General features: G+C 34.6%; 1 protein-coding gene across 1 annotated transcript in view; it reads right to left on the bottom strand.

The window, feature by feature from the left end:
* Ec (ubiquitin specific peptidase echinus) overlaps positions 1-1,466 on the bottom strand; it is an 87,789-nt gene extending 86,323 nt beyond the window's left edge. Inside the window, exon 1 of the mRNA XM_076382962.1 lies at positions 933-1,466. The gene's annotated coding sequence lies outside the window, so the exon portion shown is untranslated. The remainder of the gene's footprint in view (positions 1-932) is intronic.
* Positions 1,467-18,942: the final 17,476 nt, after the last annotated feature.

Genomic DNA, 18,942 nt, shown 5'->3' with positions numbered 1-18,942 from the left:
ATATAATTATCAATTTGACACCAAACCGTTTTGTCAACATTTTCTAGTCTACTATTGTGTACAGAGTATATCTAAAGCAGGAAGTTAATATTTACGTGTCTTCTCTGCAAAGTATAGTGATAAAAATGGTATTTTACAATTTCTGTATCTGTGAATCTTTCATATGCTAATTATGGTCTAAAAATACGTTCCTTTTTAAGAACTTTTTTAATGTGAAACTTTGAATAATTACAACCAGGAAGTAATGGGTCTAGTGACTTAGTCTTGTGACAAGATAATTTAAAAGGGGTCTGATAACGAGTGAGTGTCATAGGCAAAACGTACTTTTTATAAAAAGTATTTCTTGTTCTAATAATTTTTTATGTTATTCATTTCGAGTAAAATACTAAATTGTTCATGTGATAATTTTCATGAAAAACATTGCAATTTTAATATTATGTCATACCTTAATATGTTATACTTCATAAAAGATTATCAGTGAATACTATGAAGTATCTATTGTTCTATCAGTATATCAGATCTATAGACTCCTTAATTGAATTAAACAAAGTTTCATGATTATCAGAAACCATCATTTGTATAAGATTTCCTATCACTGTACTAAATGAAAAGATCGTTTAGCTTTGATCACTTGGTTTAGATACACTCTATGTACTCTTAAAATATACATGTTAAATAATTGAATAGTGTTCAATAACATGATTGAATGTTAATGAAAATAATTCTACCCAATGATAAAGTTATACAACCTACTATTTATAAAATATAACAAACACATATCCCATATCATTCTTCATCAAATACTGCAACTACTGATGTAAAAACTTATACCAAGAAATACAAAACTGTCAGTAATTTGTCAGACTTAACTGATCCAAGTTCCAAAACTTAAGAAAAAGAAACAATTATCTTAAAAAAGTACATGAACTCACCTTTATACCATGTAACCTGGGCTCGACACTCGTTTCTCAAATTCGACCGAGACCCACAAGGAATCACGCGCGTGTCGACTGAAACAAACGTCACAGCCGAAAAGCGCACGAAATCAGTCTCTCACGACAACCTTCAACCAAAAAAACGCAAACTTCAATTCAGCACAACACGTTTCGCGCGTCACTGTCGACGCTCCAAATTCGACTGCCAAACAAGCGTGAAACCAAACACGTCCCGACCCATCGCTCTGGTCTCCTCTCGGAGTCAGTATTCAAGGATCAACGCGGGCAATTCGAAATAAAAAGGCAAAATAACGGCAGACCGCGAGCACTCGCGTCGCTTCGAGCTCGAGTCGGCTCGAATTGCAACGAGGATCGGCACTAGTGACAGTCACGAGGTCAGGTCACGCCGAACGTGACCAGGTCGCTGCTTTGTTCCTCTCGGGCACGGTTGTCGTAGCTCGTTACTGTTTTTCAAGCGACGAAAGAAAATGGTCACAAACGGTGCGGTCACAATGAAAACCTGTCGGGAGGCACGAGACACCACAGTCAGTCAGTCAGTCACGGCTCGGCAGTCGGAGTACACTGTAAGCCGAACGTCGCCGCCACGCGACTCCGAACGCGAAAGCGGAGCCGCGCAAGATGGTCGACGCGCTGTCAGCCCTTTCATTGGCTGCGAGCTCTGGTCAGGTACTCGGCGCTGTTATCGGCCCGCGAAACGAGACGCGCTCAGTTCTGGCGGGCTGGGAAATTGCTGATAACAGGCATGGGTAGAAACGTGTGTGGTTTCGAATAGGGGAGTAGAAAATGGAGAACTGTATTTTTAATCTAAATATAAATAGCATTTTGTGATTTGATAACTTCTTAGAATTCACCAAGATATTTTACCACGTTTGCATGTTCAGAGATTCTGAGAAATTTTGTTAGGATTGATAAGAAAAATGTGATTCTATGGAAGAGCCATTTTTATGAGAAGTGATCGTTAAAATATCTGTTCTTTACTGAACATGTATGAACGAATTCCTCCAGTCAATCACATAAAATGGTCGTAATAAAGTAAATTTTAAGTGCAGTTAAGTGCAAATTGAGAATTAAGAAACGCATGCAGTAAAGAAGATTCATCGACACGGTCTGACTAGTTAGCCGCTTGTTAATATCTCACACGATAAAAAACCACCGATGCAAACGTGAAACATTTACTTCAATTACCTACTGCCTCCTTTACATCGAATAGAGATGCTGTTCAATTAAAATCCATTTTATCGACGAATCAAAGCCAATCAACGCCAGACTGAGAATTAAATTTTCGTCGAGAGAGAGAAGAGGAGGGTCAGCAATTAACGATCACGCAAATGAAGGCGTCCCCAGGGCTGTCGGCACTGGAAGAAATGGAACTAACTGCAAATTTCCTGTGACCTATGTCCTGAGCAAAATAGACATACTTGTACATGCATTCGAATAGGTTCAACTAGGTAGTGTACACGTACACGGTTATTCTTTGATTAAGTATAAATTGGCTACTGTGATATATTAATTGTATCTTGAAATGATTTAAGATAAATTAGTAAATACGAATCACGAGAAGAAAATAAGCCACCAGTTCACGAATTGAGTTCAGAAGTGAATTCCTCAGATAAAGTTATTGCTAGAATTGTGAGTTCATACTGAGAAAATAATCGTAAAAACTTCAAGCTCTGTTCGTTTTCAATTCTTTTTCGCGTCTCCTTCACGCCTTTCTTTCAAATCGTGTGCGTGTGCACTCACAAGGTCGTTTTACCTTTTCTTTCTACCTTCCGTCGAGTTGTCATTCCATACACGCGATTATGCAAATTTTCTTGGCTGAACAGACAAACGAGGAAATACCTGTACGATTCGTCCTTTTCACGATGATAATACGGACTCTTTTAGAACTAGGACCTCGAAGTTGATTCTCGTTCCTTTTTTCAGTGCGATATATCAAAAAATCGATACGAAGCTTTGGATGTAAATTCTATGTCTGGATTACTGAATTTTCGATTATTGTACTTCGGTCTTGTGGATGTATCTATTTGTCATATCTCGAGAAACAAAATATTTGAAATTGATTTCTGATGGAGTGATATGTAATGAAGAGATTAACGAAAAAGAAGAGTGGTAAATTAATTCAGTGTAATGATTCGTGCACCAAAGTATGGATTCATGAAAGACTGTAGTATTTTTCTCATCATCTAAGATTCATCAAAGTTAACTTATACTTCATGGGTGTAAAACATTTCAAAAAGAAAGTATTTCCAATGCTTCTGAATTTTGCTAAATATTCAAATGTGTATCGTGTGCAAAAATTTTTGCAACTGATTCTATATTATATTCCATGCCAGCAATTTCATAAAATGAACATCGCATTGGAAGCAAATGTAAATGAAATGGAAACGAAAAATAAAATCACAATGGCGCTGAGAAACTTTGAAAATGTTAGATGCCACGCCTTTCGAGGATATGAATAATGTTTTTTATTTGCCACAATAGACGGGAAATACATCTCTGCATTCGTTAGTGCCTATTTCTGTAGAAGTTACACGAAGATTGGAAAAAAATACGCTCGACTTAGGATATGCGTGTTTATGAAGGGGTGTTACGTACGTGGTACACACGGTGATTTGTAAATGTACATACATACATGCACATCCTCTGTTCACACTGATTATGCACTCCATGTGCGTTCATGTACCTCTATTCGACCGAACGTAACCCGAACACTGTAAATATATCAGCTGTTATCGTCAAACGTCACGAAGGAGTATGCTTTGCAACGTATTCGTTGCAATGATTTCTACGTTCGTAAGAAACGATTCAAATTTATTTCACACATCGACTTTTAATTGATCAAACCACTGAATCAAGGCTCAAGTCCCTGCCTGCGAATCGATGAAAGCTTTAACCAATCTTGAAATGTAAATTAAACGTTCGACATGATTTACGTTCTGCTTAATTGTAACTTTATCAATGTCTGGTATTCTTTAGATGCAGCTGAATAACTTCATCCTATACAGAGACTTTACGACGACTGCTCAGCAAAATGGCTCTTATAATGATCCGTATAAACCAACCGAGCAAATGTTCGTGCTTCCCTCATTTCAGCAAAATTCAAGTGATACGAGCGTTCTTTCATTCGGTCGTCGTCGTCGATTTTATGCAATCATAATAATTGAATCTTGCTGAAGGTAGAAGAAGAACAATTAATCGCTCGTTTCGTCTAAAATAGCCTAAACACACCATAATTATAATAGAATCAAAGAGCAATAGTAAAAATAGTGGAAGATCCTATAAAATCATTTTAAATAATTAATTTTATATGTTCCATAATAATACTCATCAATAATTAACAATAATCAGCTATTAGATTTTATGGTTCGTCAGATAGTAGTAATTATGTTTCAATGAAACCATTGTACATTAAAAGTTACTACAAAGAGAATTATTGAACTAAATAGTTTTCTATTTAATTCAAAACAAATATTGAAATATTACTACCACAAAATGCTACATATTACAATAACTGCTTTGTTCGCGATCAGACTCGTATTGAGTCCATCATGACACGCGAGTGTGCATATGAAAGAAATTCCTCTGAATCGAGTTGCACACGCCTAAATACAGGGTTAAGTTCCGATCTAGCACGCAACCGGAAACTCGAGTGCTGTGCCAAACAATGCTTTCAAAAAAAGAACACAACAATGGAAAACAATAATGGTATACAATGCGTGCGATGTACACACATCCACGCAAAGGAAGCTCTGACCAGAATTTTTCTGTCGTTTTCATTTCAATAAGTGTCCTGAGCATATTTGAAATCATTCTTGAACAAGTTTTTTCTCTCAATATAATCATTAACACTATTTCTTCTGACACTACGTATTGAAATGAAAATCTAATGCAAATTTTGTTAATTTTACGATACAGAATGTTTGATAATAAATGCCAGAAATTTGTCAAAATAAGACGAAAATCAAGAATGACAAAATTTCATTTGGGGCTTCGTTTCAGAGTTAATTTGTAAGATGCGCGCGAAATGTGTCTGACTTAGAGACTTATTCTACTGCAAGCTTGCACTAGCCAGGTCAGACACAGCGAAGTCAGTAGATTAAGTCCCAAGTCAGACACAACGAAGTCAGTAGAATAAGTCCCAAGTCAGACACAGCGAAGTCAGTAGAATAAGTCCCAGGTCAGACACAGCGAAGTCAGTAGAATAAGTCCCAAGTCAGACACATTACAATAGCAGATACTTTAGGCATTCTCTCAACAATTAATAACTAGAAAATAAAATCTGATATGTAATTTCTTCTATGCTCATTCTCATCTTATTTTGGTATGTAGAATCATTCCTTAAAATTTCTAACATCTCTTATCAAACATTCTATATAATATAAACTGTTTTCCTTTCTACTTCTAACTGCTTTACGTATATTCAAATAATGTCAAAATTATTTCATAAAATTTCTTTCAAAATTAAATCGTACATCTACAGGTACAACTTCATTTTCAACACAAATATATTCTCCCTTGAAAGAAATACTTTTCAATACCGTCGATTGCAATCGAATTCAATGAAACGTGAAACCTCGGTCAAATCATGAATTCTTCCTGGCATAATAGACACGAACGCGTGAAAGACACGCGTTCACTTTCATCCATCAGCAGCCACGGAACTCACGGGTGCACATTTTCCGCAATTTGCCTGCCACAGTTGAAGAAACATGTATCTTTTATGCGGTAGGGCAACAAAGACTGTGCCAACAAAGGTACACGCGACGTGAAAGCACCGTGAAAATAGATTGAACGTTCCTCGGTGTTACATGTCCGTTAAGCTTTATATCCAACGTGCACACAAAGGGAAATTAATCTGCATTCCCTGTTGCTCGCAGTAAGCAAGAAAATGCAATTCTTTTTTACATCAGTCGAGCTCATCTCGTTACTCGATATTAACGTCACTGTCACTGGAGTTCAATATTTTTAAATGGACCATACATCGTTCAAATAAATTTTGAATGTATAATTTATTATATTAATTAATATTTAAACAGAAACTGATGTCACCAAGTCTTCTTTTCTATGTAAAGAACGTTATCAGAAAATTATTCTGGACGTTATCACAACTGAATGGAATAAAAAATTCTTAATGAATATTAATCCTCAGGCCAACTGAATTTTTCTTAAGTGATAACCAAATTGGTTTACTTGTGATCAATTAATGAAGAAATTTGGGAAAGTCACGTATCTTTGATTACATATATCTCGATCGATACGTTTGCAAGGGAAAGTGAATTGAATACATTGAATGAATCGACATAGTCTCTGATACAACTATTATACTATATTAAGAATATCAAAAAGTTTCTGTCAGAAACATCACAGTTTCTTTCAGATTCTATACCAATCTCAATTTCTAAAAAAATATTTGTATTGATTCAATTTTTCTAGTCGTATATTGACTACTCAACAAGCATACTTAAATTAGGTTTAACAAGCACAAGGTTGCCAAATTCTAAACCACGTTTTAAATATACGCTACGTTTATCTAAATGTGAAACGTTATTTTGATAGCTTAAAATGACTACTTTAAAATCCAAAACAAATTTAGGCAACTAAATATGGAAAAAAATATAAGGAAAATACAAACTACTGATAATCCACAAATCTAAACAGGCATATTCAACTCGATAGTGACATTGCACCGTTATAAAGGGAAATTATCATTCCACGTGCCTATAAATATTACCGAGGTGATGCCTCAAACTGGTTTTAAGTATTCGGTACGGGATATAAAACACAGTCACAGTCCAGTACAGCTGCACGATCAACCGGTTTCCGTGATTACGGATGACTATAGTAATTGACTATAGTGTATATGCGTAACAAGCGTCCCATAATTAAAATGACAGTTCCTATAGATGTACGATTTCAACATTGTACAGTTATTTTAAAGGTACAATTGCCTTATATTTGCTACATATTGTAAACAACTTCATTTTATATTGTCATGTTTTCACTTTCATTTCTGTCTTTTACTAAATTATTACGAAATTTTGCAAATTTGTAAAATGACAAAAAATATGAAACATCTGTTTTTTTTTTAAATACATACAACGGAAATTTAAAAAATGAAATTAAACCTGGAAGTTGGATGTCTAATACCATAATACTACGAAATATTGAAGCTATGAATAGAGATATCTTGTTATTGTTTATAAACTGTAATTGTGACAATGTTAAGAACATCATGTGAATGTGAATCTTAGTGAGTTCAAAAATAAACACAACAAGTTTTGCTTTTAATGAGGACTATGTGATTTCCATCAAACATGGAAGCAATATTTGTTCAAGAAAGGTTCCTCATTTTTTACACTACTACAGGACAAAATATTATACACTGCTTTAACTTTTTAAATCCTCAATTAAATAAATACAAAAACTTTACAAAATTGCAAAATTTTATCAAAGTAATAGTAAATATTAAATATTCCTCAAAAAGAAAATATGAAATAATAATAACTGCGTAATTGTTAATGAATATACGTAAAAAATACGTTTCATAACTATTATGAGTACAGTCAAAGAGTATAAATATAGTAGATATACTACCTTATGATATTTTATTACAAATGTTACTACTTTACCGATGTGAGAATGCAAGGCTGATTTTAGCGACCCCTGCACAAAAGAGATGGTCAGTAGATGAACCATCAACTCTGCACACAGCCGATCATTTCAGTTTCCATCCAATGATCACTTATTTCATTTCATAACAAAATTTAAAATTTCTTTTCATGAATAATTCCATCCTTACTTAAACACAAACAAATCTGTAACAGAAACTTATTGAATTGATTGATACATGATATCGAAAAATGTAATAGATTCCTGAAAGAAAAACATTAATACAAACAACCATCGTGCATTTCAACAAACAAGTAAATACATATTAAGTACATTAATAAATTTTGAAAGTACCAATATTGCATATTTGTAAATTGATATTTCAATACTTCCTAATTAAACTTTTAAACCAAATTGTAAATTCAAAGAAAATAAAAAATAACATTTATATAACAGTTATGAGGTGCAACATTATTCGCAAAACAAGTAAAGACAAAAAAGGCAAGTAAAAACCATAATAAATTCAAATCATAAGTCATAAAATTAAAAATACAGACAAAAAACGAAAAAGATCCTTGTTATAGCTTCATTAGGCGTCGGAAAAACAGCCACAAGGAATGTTAAAAAACAGGCAGGTAGGGCGCTTAAAAAAGCAGCCATACAGGGCGCTAAAAAAGCTGCCACAGAGGGCGCTAAAAAAGCTGCCATATAAGGCGCAAGAAAGCAGCCACATAAGGCGCTAAGGAAGCAGCCACATAGAACACTAAAAAGAGCCACCACTTAGGATCTTTTTCGTTGGTACATTCATTGTTCATAAGTCTTCACAACCCATTGAATGAAAACGTTTACCGAGTGGTAGCCGTGTTAATTCAATGTATATGAAGAACAATCTTTCAATAACAAAAGAAAAAACATCATCATAGCAATCATATAAGGTGCAACTTCTGAATTATTTGCAACCTTCTTGAACTATCAGCATAGCTACTATTATACAAGCTGTGCTGATGGTTTTCATGTTATGATGCTTAATTTTGGGCATTTTATACTTCGCAACACTACATGCAAACGCGATCAGTCCATAACGCAACACTACGTCAAATACAAGAGCGAATAAAAGTTATAAAAAAACTCTCTAATCTCAAGAAAAAAGTATCAGACAATTTGGAAATATTAATTTAAAAGAGAATAGTGCATAAACACTATTACTTTAGAATGATTTATTTTCTGGTTGTAATACTAATTAAACCGATGTTCTGTATTTTTCCGCAACTCTAATTGAAATCGCGTTTTGCCCAACTTTAGCAACAATATTGATAATAATGTCAGTACATGAACAGTCAAATAAAATTTCTACTATAACAACTACTACAAAATTAAAGCGAGCATAGTGACAAAGTAGTAGCAAAAATGACTCCCCATTCGAGGATGGCGAGCCATTAGCAGTTTCCCATTCTTGCAGGGACTCTTCGGCATAGCCTTTTCTTTCTTCGGGCGGACCACCCAGCTGAAACTTAAGTCTAGGTGCTCAAGATTCCCCGATTCATCGAGAACAATCCAAAGTTCAGTAGTTCGGGTAGTAGCACGAGAGCACGACCAGCAATTGTATGGAAGTCTAGGACCTCCATCGTATTTCTGTTCGTGCACGCGTGCAGAATCTTAGGCACAGCGACGGATGTCGCTGAATTTGGAAAGCCAACAGGCAAAACTAAGGCGATGGCAAGCTCCTATCGCGCAAGCTTTACCCTCAACTCTCCAAATGAAATAATTCCAGAGGCAAGTCATCACGCGAGAACGCGCCTACCCGATCAGAGAGACTGTGATGACCTGTCCTGGCCCTACCTACTTATGTCTAACATTCACACCAGAAGGTAAACTACCTGCCTATCTAATTGGTTCCATAGCCCTATATTTAAGAAATGGCAAAAAGACACTCACACCAATCGCGCCACCCTCCTCCCCCCACCCACGTCTCTTTCACTCCACGATTCTCACACATAACACCCGGGTGCAAGGGCCTAAACTAGAGAGGACGTCCCGGGACGCCTCCGTCACCCGAGCTTGGCACACAACAAGCACACTCTAAGGTACGTACCATTTTCCTGAAATCGACTGGCAAAGGCTAGTGACCATTGCGTACATGTGTAATTGAAATGGAAAGCAAAGGTTTGTATCTGGATATGATATAGCGATTGACGATATACATACTATGTATGTTATTCTCGTTTCTATGGACATATTCCAGAAAATATGTAGTATGTTATCATGTGTATGAAGGAATATGTACGTGTCAATAAAGCTACATTAATAAACAACCGACGTAATTCCACAGCCTATCCACACACACACATAGTGGAAATACGTCGTGCACGATACACTAACACAATGCCAGCCGCTGAATAATATTAAGATCATACAACTAGGTCATCGTGCCCCATCGCTTCTAACCATTCACGTAACACCTGGGCACGTGAATGGTTTGGAAGCAATAGGTACGGCATTGGTACCTGAAAATCCTGAACTAAAAATAGTAATTAGCATCGAGAATAAAAATCTAACGGTCTACTTTTACATTTCAACTTCAATTAAATAACATAATTTATTTTAGTAATAAACAGAATGACTCTAAACTCTATTTAATTCGTTAAGCCAAAAACACTAATTCAAACTCTTTTTATCAAGGAAAAACTCTACTCAATATTTCAATAAAAAACTCTAAAAGTTTACCACATTAAATTACTTTCGGGCAATCTTATCGTCAAAGTAAAATGTTTACGAGAAAAAGGATAAATTGTTATTCATGCCCATTACTTGACAATAAAATTTGCCCGCCGCGAAATGTCTTCTTGCACATATAATGTAGTATAATTTCATTTCAAACGAATAATGCATTTAATATCTATACGATAAATTTCACTCTTTATGAATTTAGAATTTGTATGCTAAAATATTATGTATTTGTATCATAGAAATCTCAGAATAATAATAGTTATATCAACACGTTATGGTTCTAGCTGTGAATATTAATATATTTACATAAAGCTACTCTTGATGTTGTAAACATCATATATATGCATATATATACATATATAATCTGAATGAAAAATGCAACGTACAAGAAGACCCTAGCCTGAGCTATAATAAATACACAGAAAAAATGCTACTACTCACGAGTATGCAAATATACCCGCGGTCACTATGCTCGCAAAACAATAAAAATACAACTAGTCACTCGTGCCGCTTCGGACCTTTGCGTCCTACGACATGGTTGAGTGACCAGAGGAAGCAAAAACATGCGTTACCTTAACACCCACGGGATGAAGGCAGCTCGACGAATTACCCAGGGGGTGTCTGCTGGGCCTGAAACAATAGAAATAGGTGATCAGTAAAAAATCAGTATTCAAACTTTTCAATTATCAATCAATTTAATGAAATACAATATTAAATACTTACATTAATCTTCACGTTCCGGCGCCCGAATTCGCGAACACAGGAACTAGTCTTCGTTGATTCTTAATACGGTTATATGAAGTTTCTGCAATAACAAAAGGAACGCAAATTTAAAATAAATATATTTATATAAATAAACATGTATTGCATGAACCCGGAATATATTGCAAAACGGTAAATAAATTTAAAGAAACATATACATTTCATAACCAGGTTATAAAAAAATTAGATGCTAAAGGGGAAACAATATACTTACAACAATATTCAGTATCAAGCTGTCAAGTTGCCTCATTTCTCATATAACCATCCAATAAATGAGGACCCTTCGTCAGTATTAAGAAATTCGGAGAGTAGTCGTTGAGTGGGGTTAGAAAGTCAGCTATCGCTATAAATTACAATATTTCGAAAATTACGAACACGAGCAATAAAATCTTGAAAAAGATCATGAAAAATCGAACTAATTGATTTATGATCTATTTTATGGCACTTTTTGAATATTAAAAAGTTGAATTTAAATGTTCCGAATATCTACCATTGTATAGTTTGAAAGTCAGACACGTATATTGCATGCAATTCAATAGTAAATTAAAATATTTGCAAAACTTTTCTACATACTAATAAAATGGCACCTTATTTATTTTGGAAACATAAAAAATCCTACAAATTCCACTATAAAACGGAAGAAAATTGCAAAAAACTTACCTTTGCGATGAGCTCTCCTCTCGGCGACATTTCGTGCGAGGTGGGCTGCGCGCGCAGCTTCGAGAATCGAGAGATCAGTGAGAGATTCAAAGCGTCATGCGGCAGCCATTACAGTACGAAATAGTAAAATACGTGCGCGAGAGATTCTCGAAGCACTTATGCTACTACGGTCACCCTCATGAAATAAAATGTACAATTTTCTATTATCTAACTGTCACATACAGTATAAAATATGACAAAAATCAATAAAATACATAAAATGCTACTCGAATTTCGTGTTTAAAACTATAAAAATTTATCTATACTCGATGAAATGTGTCAGGAATAATTTTTACGCGTTTTGTGATAAAATCAAGTACACTTTATCAGAAAATGCATAAAAATGGAAATATCATTCGAAATTTGTCAAATCTATATAAATTTTACAAGAAGAAAGAAGCTATTGACTGAAATATATCGTCGAATACCTGCGCGGTTAAAGAATGACGCGTAGACATTTTTGAAGCAAGTATTTTTCGTTAAAATGATTGAAACTTAGTTAAATTTTTTGTTAATTATATAGGAGAATGTTAATATTAAGGAAATATACCTTTAGGAATGGTCAGGAACCGCCAAGAACAGTACTAAATACGTTGGTCACAACGAGAGATACGTCTGTCTTCCAACGGGTCCAGGAGAGGAATGGCGACGCGCAGAATTTGAATCCGTAACCAACGCGCAATGGATCTGCGCCGGAGTGAACCGACGCAAGCCGCTGATTGGCTTCTTGATTCTCGAAAAAAGACGCAATTAGATGCAAAATTTGTATTAAAATTTCTAATGTATAAGTTTTTTATAGAATATGTCACAGAATTTTTTATACAATATTTTACATGGCATTAATTATGTAAAAATTGAAGAAGAGTGTAGTATGCTAGTTTAGTTAAGTTATGGCATTAGTTCCATATCATCACCGCTAGATGGCGCAAGTTAGTTCGAATTTTCTCGCAAGTGTTATTTTTCAATTGCAGCTTCTGTAATAAATAATTAATTTGGACAGATTTTTCTTGTTGCATAAAGATGTGTAGGGTCCCGACAATAATTTTTCAATTTTTAAAATTCTTGTAATTAGCAGTGCTACAATTGCATAAGCTGTGACAGTTTAATTTGAGTTTCTTTGTCAATGTTTTGTTATGCGTAACCTGTATAAGATTCTGAGTAAGATATTTTCCAAATTATAAATGAACAATTAATTCTATTCTTATTAGCGAAACATGAATTGTGAATCCTCCATAATAAATCTAAGCCTTCTCGTTACAAGTGAAATGGTAATTAATAACATTTTAATATTATAGTTAACAGAAAAATAGACGTAAAATTGATTAGCTTCTTAATTTAACTTTTACATACGTATAACTAACACTATATGAAATACTGTATAATTAATTCTATAAAATTTTCTGTACAAAATTTATCCGTTACATTATGCGCATATGAAGCATGTTCATATGAATTCAACACATTCAAACTCACAGATTTTTCGTCCAATCGCAGCTTTCCTGGAAAATATAGTAACCAATCAGCTGCTTGCGTCGGTTCACCCCGGCGCAGATCCATTGCGCGTTGGTTACGGATTCAAATTCTGCGCGTCGCCATTCCTCTCCTGGACCCGTTGGAAGACAGACGTATCTCTCGTTGTGACCAACGTATTTAGTACTGTTCTTGGCGGTTCCTGACCATTCCTAAAGGTATATTTCCTTAATATTAACATTCTCCTATATAATTAACAAAAAATTTAACTAAGTTTCAATCATTTTAACGAAAAATACTTGCTTCAAAAATGTCTACGCGTCATTCTTTAACCGCGCAGGTATTCGACGATATATTTCAGTCAATAGCTTCTTTCTTCTTGTAAAATTTATATAGATTTGACAAATTTCGAATGATATTTCCATTTTTATGCATTTTCTGATAAAGTGTACTTGATTTTATCACAAAACGCGTAAAAATTATTCCTGACACATTTCATCGAGTATAGATAAATTTTTATAGTTTTAAACACGAAATTCGAGTAGCATTTTATGTATTTTATTGATTTTTGTCATATTTTATACTGTATGTGACAGTTAGATAATAGAAAATTGTACATTTTATTTCATGAGGGTGACCGTAGTAGCATAAGTGCTTCGAGAATCTCTCGCGCACGTATTTTACTATTTCGTACTGTAATGGCTGCCGCATGACGCTTTGAATCTCTCACTGATCTCTCGATTCTCGAAGCTGCGCGCGCAGCCCACCTCGCACGAAATGTCGCCGAGAGGAGAGCTCATCGCAAAGGTAAGTTTTTTGCAATTTTCTTCCGTTTTATAGTGGAATTTGTAGGATTTTTTATGTTTCCAAAATAAATAAGGTGCCATTTTATTAGTATGTAGAAAAGTTTTGCAAATATTTTAATTTACTATTGAATTGCATGCAATATACGTGTCTGACTTTCAAACTATACAATGGTAGATATTCGGAACATTTAAATTCAACTTTTTAATATTCAAAAAGTGCCATAAAATAGATCATAAATCAATTAGTTCGATTTTTCATGATCTTTTTCAAGATTTTATTGCTCGTGTTCGTAATTTTCGAAATATTGTAATTTATAGCGATAGCTGACTTTCTAACCCCACTCAACGACTACTCTCCGAATTTCTTAATACTGACGAAGGGTCCTCATTTATTGGATGGTTATATGAGAAATGAGGCAACTTGACAGCTTGATACTGAATATTGTTGTAAGTATATTGTTTCCCCTTTAGCATCTAATTTTTTTATAACCTGGTTATGAAATGTATATGTTTCTTTAAATTTATTTACCGTTTTGCAATATATTCCGGGTTCATGCAATACATGTTTATTTATATAAATATATTTATTTTAAATTTGCGTTCCTTTTGTTATTGCAGAAACTTCATATAACCGTATTAAGAATCAACGAAGACTAGTTCCTGTGTTCGCGAATTCGGGCGCCGGAACGTGAAGATTAATGTAAGTATTTAATATTGTATTTCATTAAATTGATTGATAATTGAAAAGTTTGAATACTGATTTTTTACTGATCACCTATTTCTATTGTTTCAGGCCCAGCAGACACCCCCTGGGTAATTCGTCGAGCTGCCTTCATCCCGTGGGTGTTAAGGTAACGCATGTTTTTGCTTCCTCTGGTCACTCAACCATGTCGTAGGACGCAAAGGTCCGAAGCGGCACGAGTGACTAGTTGTATTTTTATTGTTTTGCGAGCATAGTGACCGCGGGTATATTTGCATACTCGTGAGTAGTAGCATTTTTTCTGTGTATTTATTATAGCTCAGGCTAGGGTCTTCTTGTACGTTGCATTTTTCATTCAGATTATATATGTATATATATGCATATATATGATGTTTACAACATCAAGAGTAGCTTTATGTAAATATATTAATATTCACAGCTAGAACCATAACGTGTTGATATAACTATTATTATTCTGAGATTTCTATGATACAAATACATAATATTTTAGCATACAAATTCTAAATTCATAAAGAGTGAAATTTATCGTATAGATATTAAATGCATTATTCGTTTGAAATGAAATTATACTACATTATATGTGCAAGAAGACATTTCGCGGCGGGCAAATTTTATTGTCAAGTAATGGGCATGAATAACAATTTATCCTTTTTCTCGTAAACATTTTACTTTGACGATAAGATTGCCCGAAAGTAATTTAATGTGGTAAACTTTTAGAGTTTTTTATTGAAATATTGAGTAGAGTTTTTCCTTGATAAAAAGAGTTTGAATTAGTGTTTTTGGCTTAACGAATTAAATAGAGTTTAGAGTCATTCTGTTTATTACTAAAATAAATTATGTTATTTAATTGAAGTTGAAATGTAAAAGTAGACCGTTAGATTTTTATTCTCGATGCTAATTACTATTTTTAGTTCAGGATTTTCAGGTACCAATGCCGTACCTATTGCTTCCAAACCATTCACGTGCCCAGGTGTTACGTGAATGGTTAGAAGCGATGGGGCACGATGACCTAGTTGTATGATCTTAATATTATTCAGCGGCTGGCATTGTGTTAGTGTATCGTGCACGACGTATTTCCACTATGTGTGTGTGTGGATAGGCTGTGGAATTACGTCGGTTGTTTATTAATGTAGCTTTATTGACACGTACATATTCCTTCATACACATGATAACATACTACATATTTTCTGGAATATGTCCATAGAAACGAGAATAACATACATAGTATGTATATCGTCAATCGCTATATCATATCCAGATACAAACCTTTGCTTTCCATTTCAATTACACATGTACGCAATGGTCACTAGCCTTTGCCAGTCGATTTCAGGAAAATGGTACGTACCTTAGAGTGTGCTTGTTGTGTGCCAAGCTCGGGTGACGGAGGCGTCCCGGGACGTCCTCTCTAGTTTAGGCCCTTGCACCCGGGTGTTATGTGTGAGAATCGTGGAGTGAAAGAGACGTGGGTGGGGGGAGGAGGGTGGCGCGATTGGTGTGAGTGTCTTTTTGCCATTTCTTAAATATAGGGCTATGGAACCAATTAGATAGGCAGGTAGTTTACCTTCTGGTGTGAATGTTAGACATAAGTAGGTAGGGCCAGGACAGGTCATCACAGTCTCTCTGATCGGGTAGGCGCGTTCTCGCGTGATGACTTGCCTCTGGAATTATTTCATTTGGAGAGTTGAGGGTAAAGCTTGCGCGATAGGAGCTTGCCATCGCCTTAGTTTTGCCTGTTGGCTTTCCAAATTCAGCGACATCCGTCGCTGTGCCTAAGATTCTGCACGCGTGCACGAACAGAAATACGATGGAGGTCCTAGACTTCCATACAATTGCTGGTCGTGCTCTCGTGCTACTACCCGAACTACTGAACTTTGGATTGTTCTCGATGAATCGGGGAATCTTGAGCACCTAGACTTAAGTTTCAGCTGGGTGGTCCGCCCGAAGAAAGAAAAGGCTATGCCGAAGAGTCCCTGCAAGAATGGGAAACTGCTAATGGCTCGCCATCCTCGAATGGGGAGTCATTTTTGCTACTACTTTGTCACTATGCTCGCTTTAATTTTGTAGTAGTTGTTATAGTAGAAATTTTATTTGACTGTTCATGTACTGACATTATTATCAATATTGTTGCTAAAGTTGGGCAAAACGCGATTTCAATTAGAGTTGCGGAAAAATACAGAACATCGGTTTAATTAGTATTACAACCAGAAAATAAATCATTCTAAAGTAATAGTGTTTATGCACTATTCTCTTTTAAATTAATATTTCCAAATTGTCTGATACTTTTTTCTTGAGATTAGAGAGTTTTTTTATAACTTTTATTCGCTCTTGTATTTGACGTAGTGTTGCGTTATGGACTGATCGCGTTTGCATGTAGTGTTGCGAAGTATAAAATGCCCAAAATTAAGCATCATAACATGAAAACCATCAGCAGAGCTTGTATGATAATAGCTGTGCTGATAGTTCAAGAAGGTTGCAAATAATTCAGAAGTTGCACCTCATATGATTGCTATGATGATGTTTTTTCTTTTGTTATTGAAAGATTGTTCTTCATATACATTGAATTAACACGGCTACCACTCGGTAAACGTTTTCATTCAATGAGTTGTGAAGACTTATGAACAATGAATGTACCAACGAAAAAGATCCTAAGTGGTTGCTCTTTTTAGCGTTCTATGTGGCTGCTTCTTTAGCGCCTTATGTGGCTGCTTTCTTGCGCCCTATATGGCAGCTTTTTTAGTGCCCTATGTGGCAGCTTTTTTAGCGCCCTATGTGGCAGCTTTTTTAGCGCCCCGTGTGGCTGCTTTCTTTAGCGCCCTGTTTGATTGTTTTTTAACATTCCCCGTGGCTGCTTGCTTAGCGCCCTACATGACTGCCTTTCCAGTGCCTAATAAGGCTGCAACAAGGATCTTTTTCGTTTTTTGTATAAATTTTTTATTTTAATAATTCAACTGGAATTTATTATGGTTTTTACTTGTCTTTTTTGTCTTTACGTGCATTTATTGTGTTTACTTGTATTTATTGTGTTTACTTGTATTCATTGTCTTTACTTGCATTTGTTGCCTTTACTTGTATTTATTGTTTTTACTTGCATTTATTGTTTTTACTTGTATTTATTGTCTTTATTTGCATTTATTGTCTTTACTTGTATTTATTGTTTTTACTTGCATTTTTTGTCTTTACTTGTTTTTACTTGTCTTCACTTGTATTATTAAAGTGTGCTCATTATGTTTCGAAATACTTGTTCGATGGTTTTCTGAAGGTTCCATTTCATTTGGAAAAAACAGAATCTTGTGTGGCATGATTGTATGTATTATGCATTGTTGTTTTTCAGGAACAGTTTGAATTTTTTTGTGCCATATTTTAATCAGATGACTGAGTTTCTTTTACAGAATTACCTCAATTAATCAGTTAAAAAATTAACTAATTTATGAAGAGAAACTTAATGTTTCATAATGGATTACTTTCTGAAAGGAAAAGTATTGAACAATTTATTACACTAAGCGGAATTTTAGCCTAGTAAAGAAAGCATGCATGTATTCAGGCGTTACAATTAATTGCATGTTAAAGAAAAGCACTTTTGGGTGTAAATAGGATAAGCAAAAATTTAATTCTTTACGGGACACACTTTTACATGTTTTTTTAATATAATTTTAAAAAAAAACTTAGACTCATATACGTAGTAATTCAAGTAATAATATGTCAATCATAAAGAAAATGTGTTATTAATAACTATAGGAAACAATAGAAAGTTTGTAAAGATAAAACTTGGTTTGTTACACATTTTTCCAAAGTGATAATGGAGTAAATCTGTAAATAAAAAAAACCAATAGTAGCACTACAAATAATAGTATTAGTAAACATAGTACTAATAAGGTAGAAAGGCCTTTCACCTTACTTGAAAGTGTAGTTTGTTTTACAAATGTCCTATAGAGAATTAAATGATTGTAGTATAAAGTAAAACTTAAATTTTTAGCTTTTCCCTCATAGATATTTGTAAAAGAGTTCTTTGTATAGAAATTAAGTTAATAGCTTTTAACGCGATTTGAATTCCTAGATCGGTAAAGCAGTAATTACAATGAAGTTGCGAAAATTTTTAGAATTGTATGCTTACTCATATACACCTCGTCTATGGTAGCCGGTTATAAGCGCCACTGTCCAATGACGTGTTTTTAAATAGAATGGACTGGAGCAT

The sequence above is a fragment of the Calliopsis andreniformis genome, chromosome 8 (assembly GCF_051401765.1).
Source record: "Calliopsis andreniformis isolate RMS-2024a chromosome 8, iyCalAndr_principal, whole genome shotgun sequence".
Taxonomy (NCBI): Eukaryota; Metazoa; Arthropoda; class Insecta; order Hymenoptera; family Andrenidae; genus Calliopsis; species Calliopsis andreniformis.
Note: the sequence above shows the minus strand (reverse complement) of the source record. Positions and strands in the feature narration are given on the sequence as shown.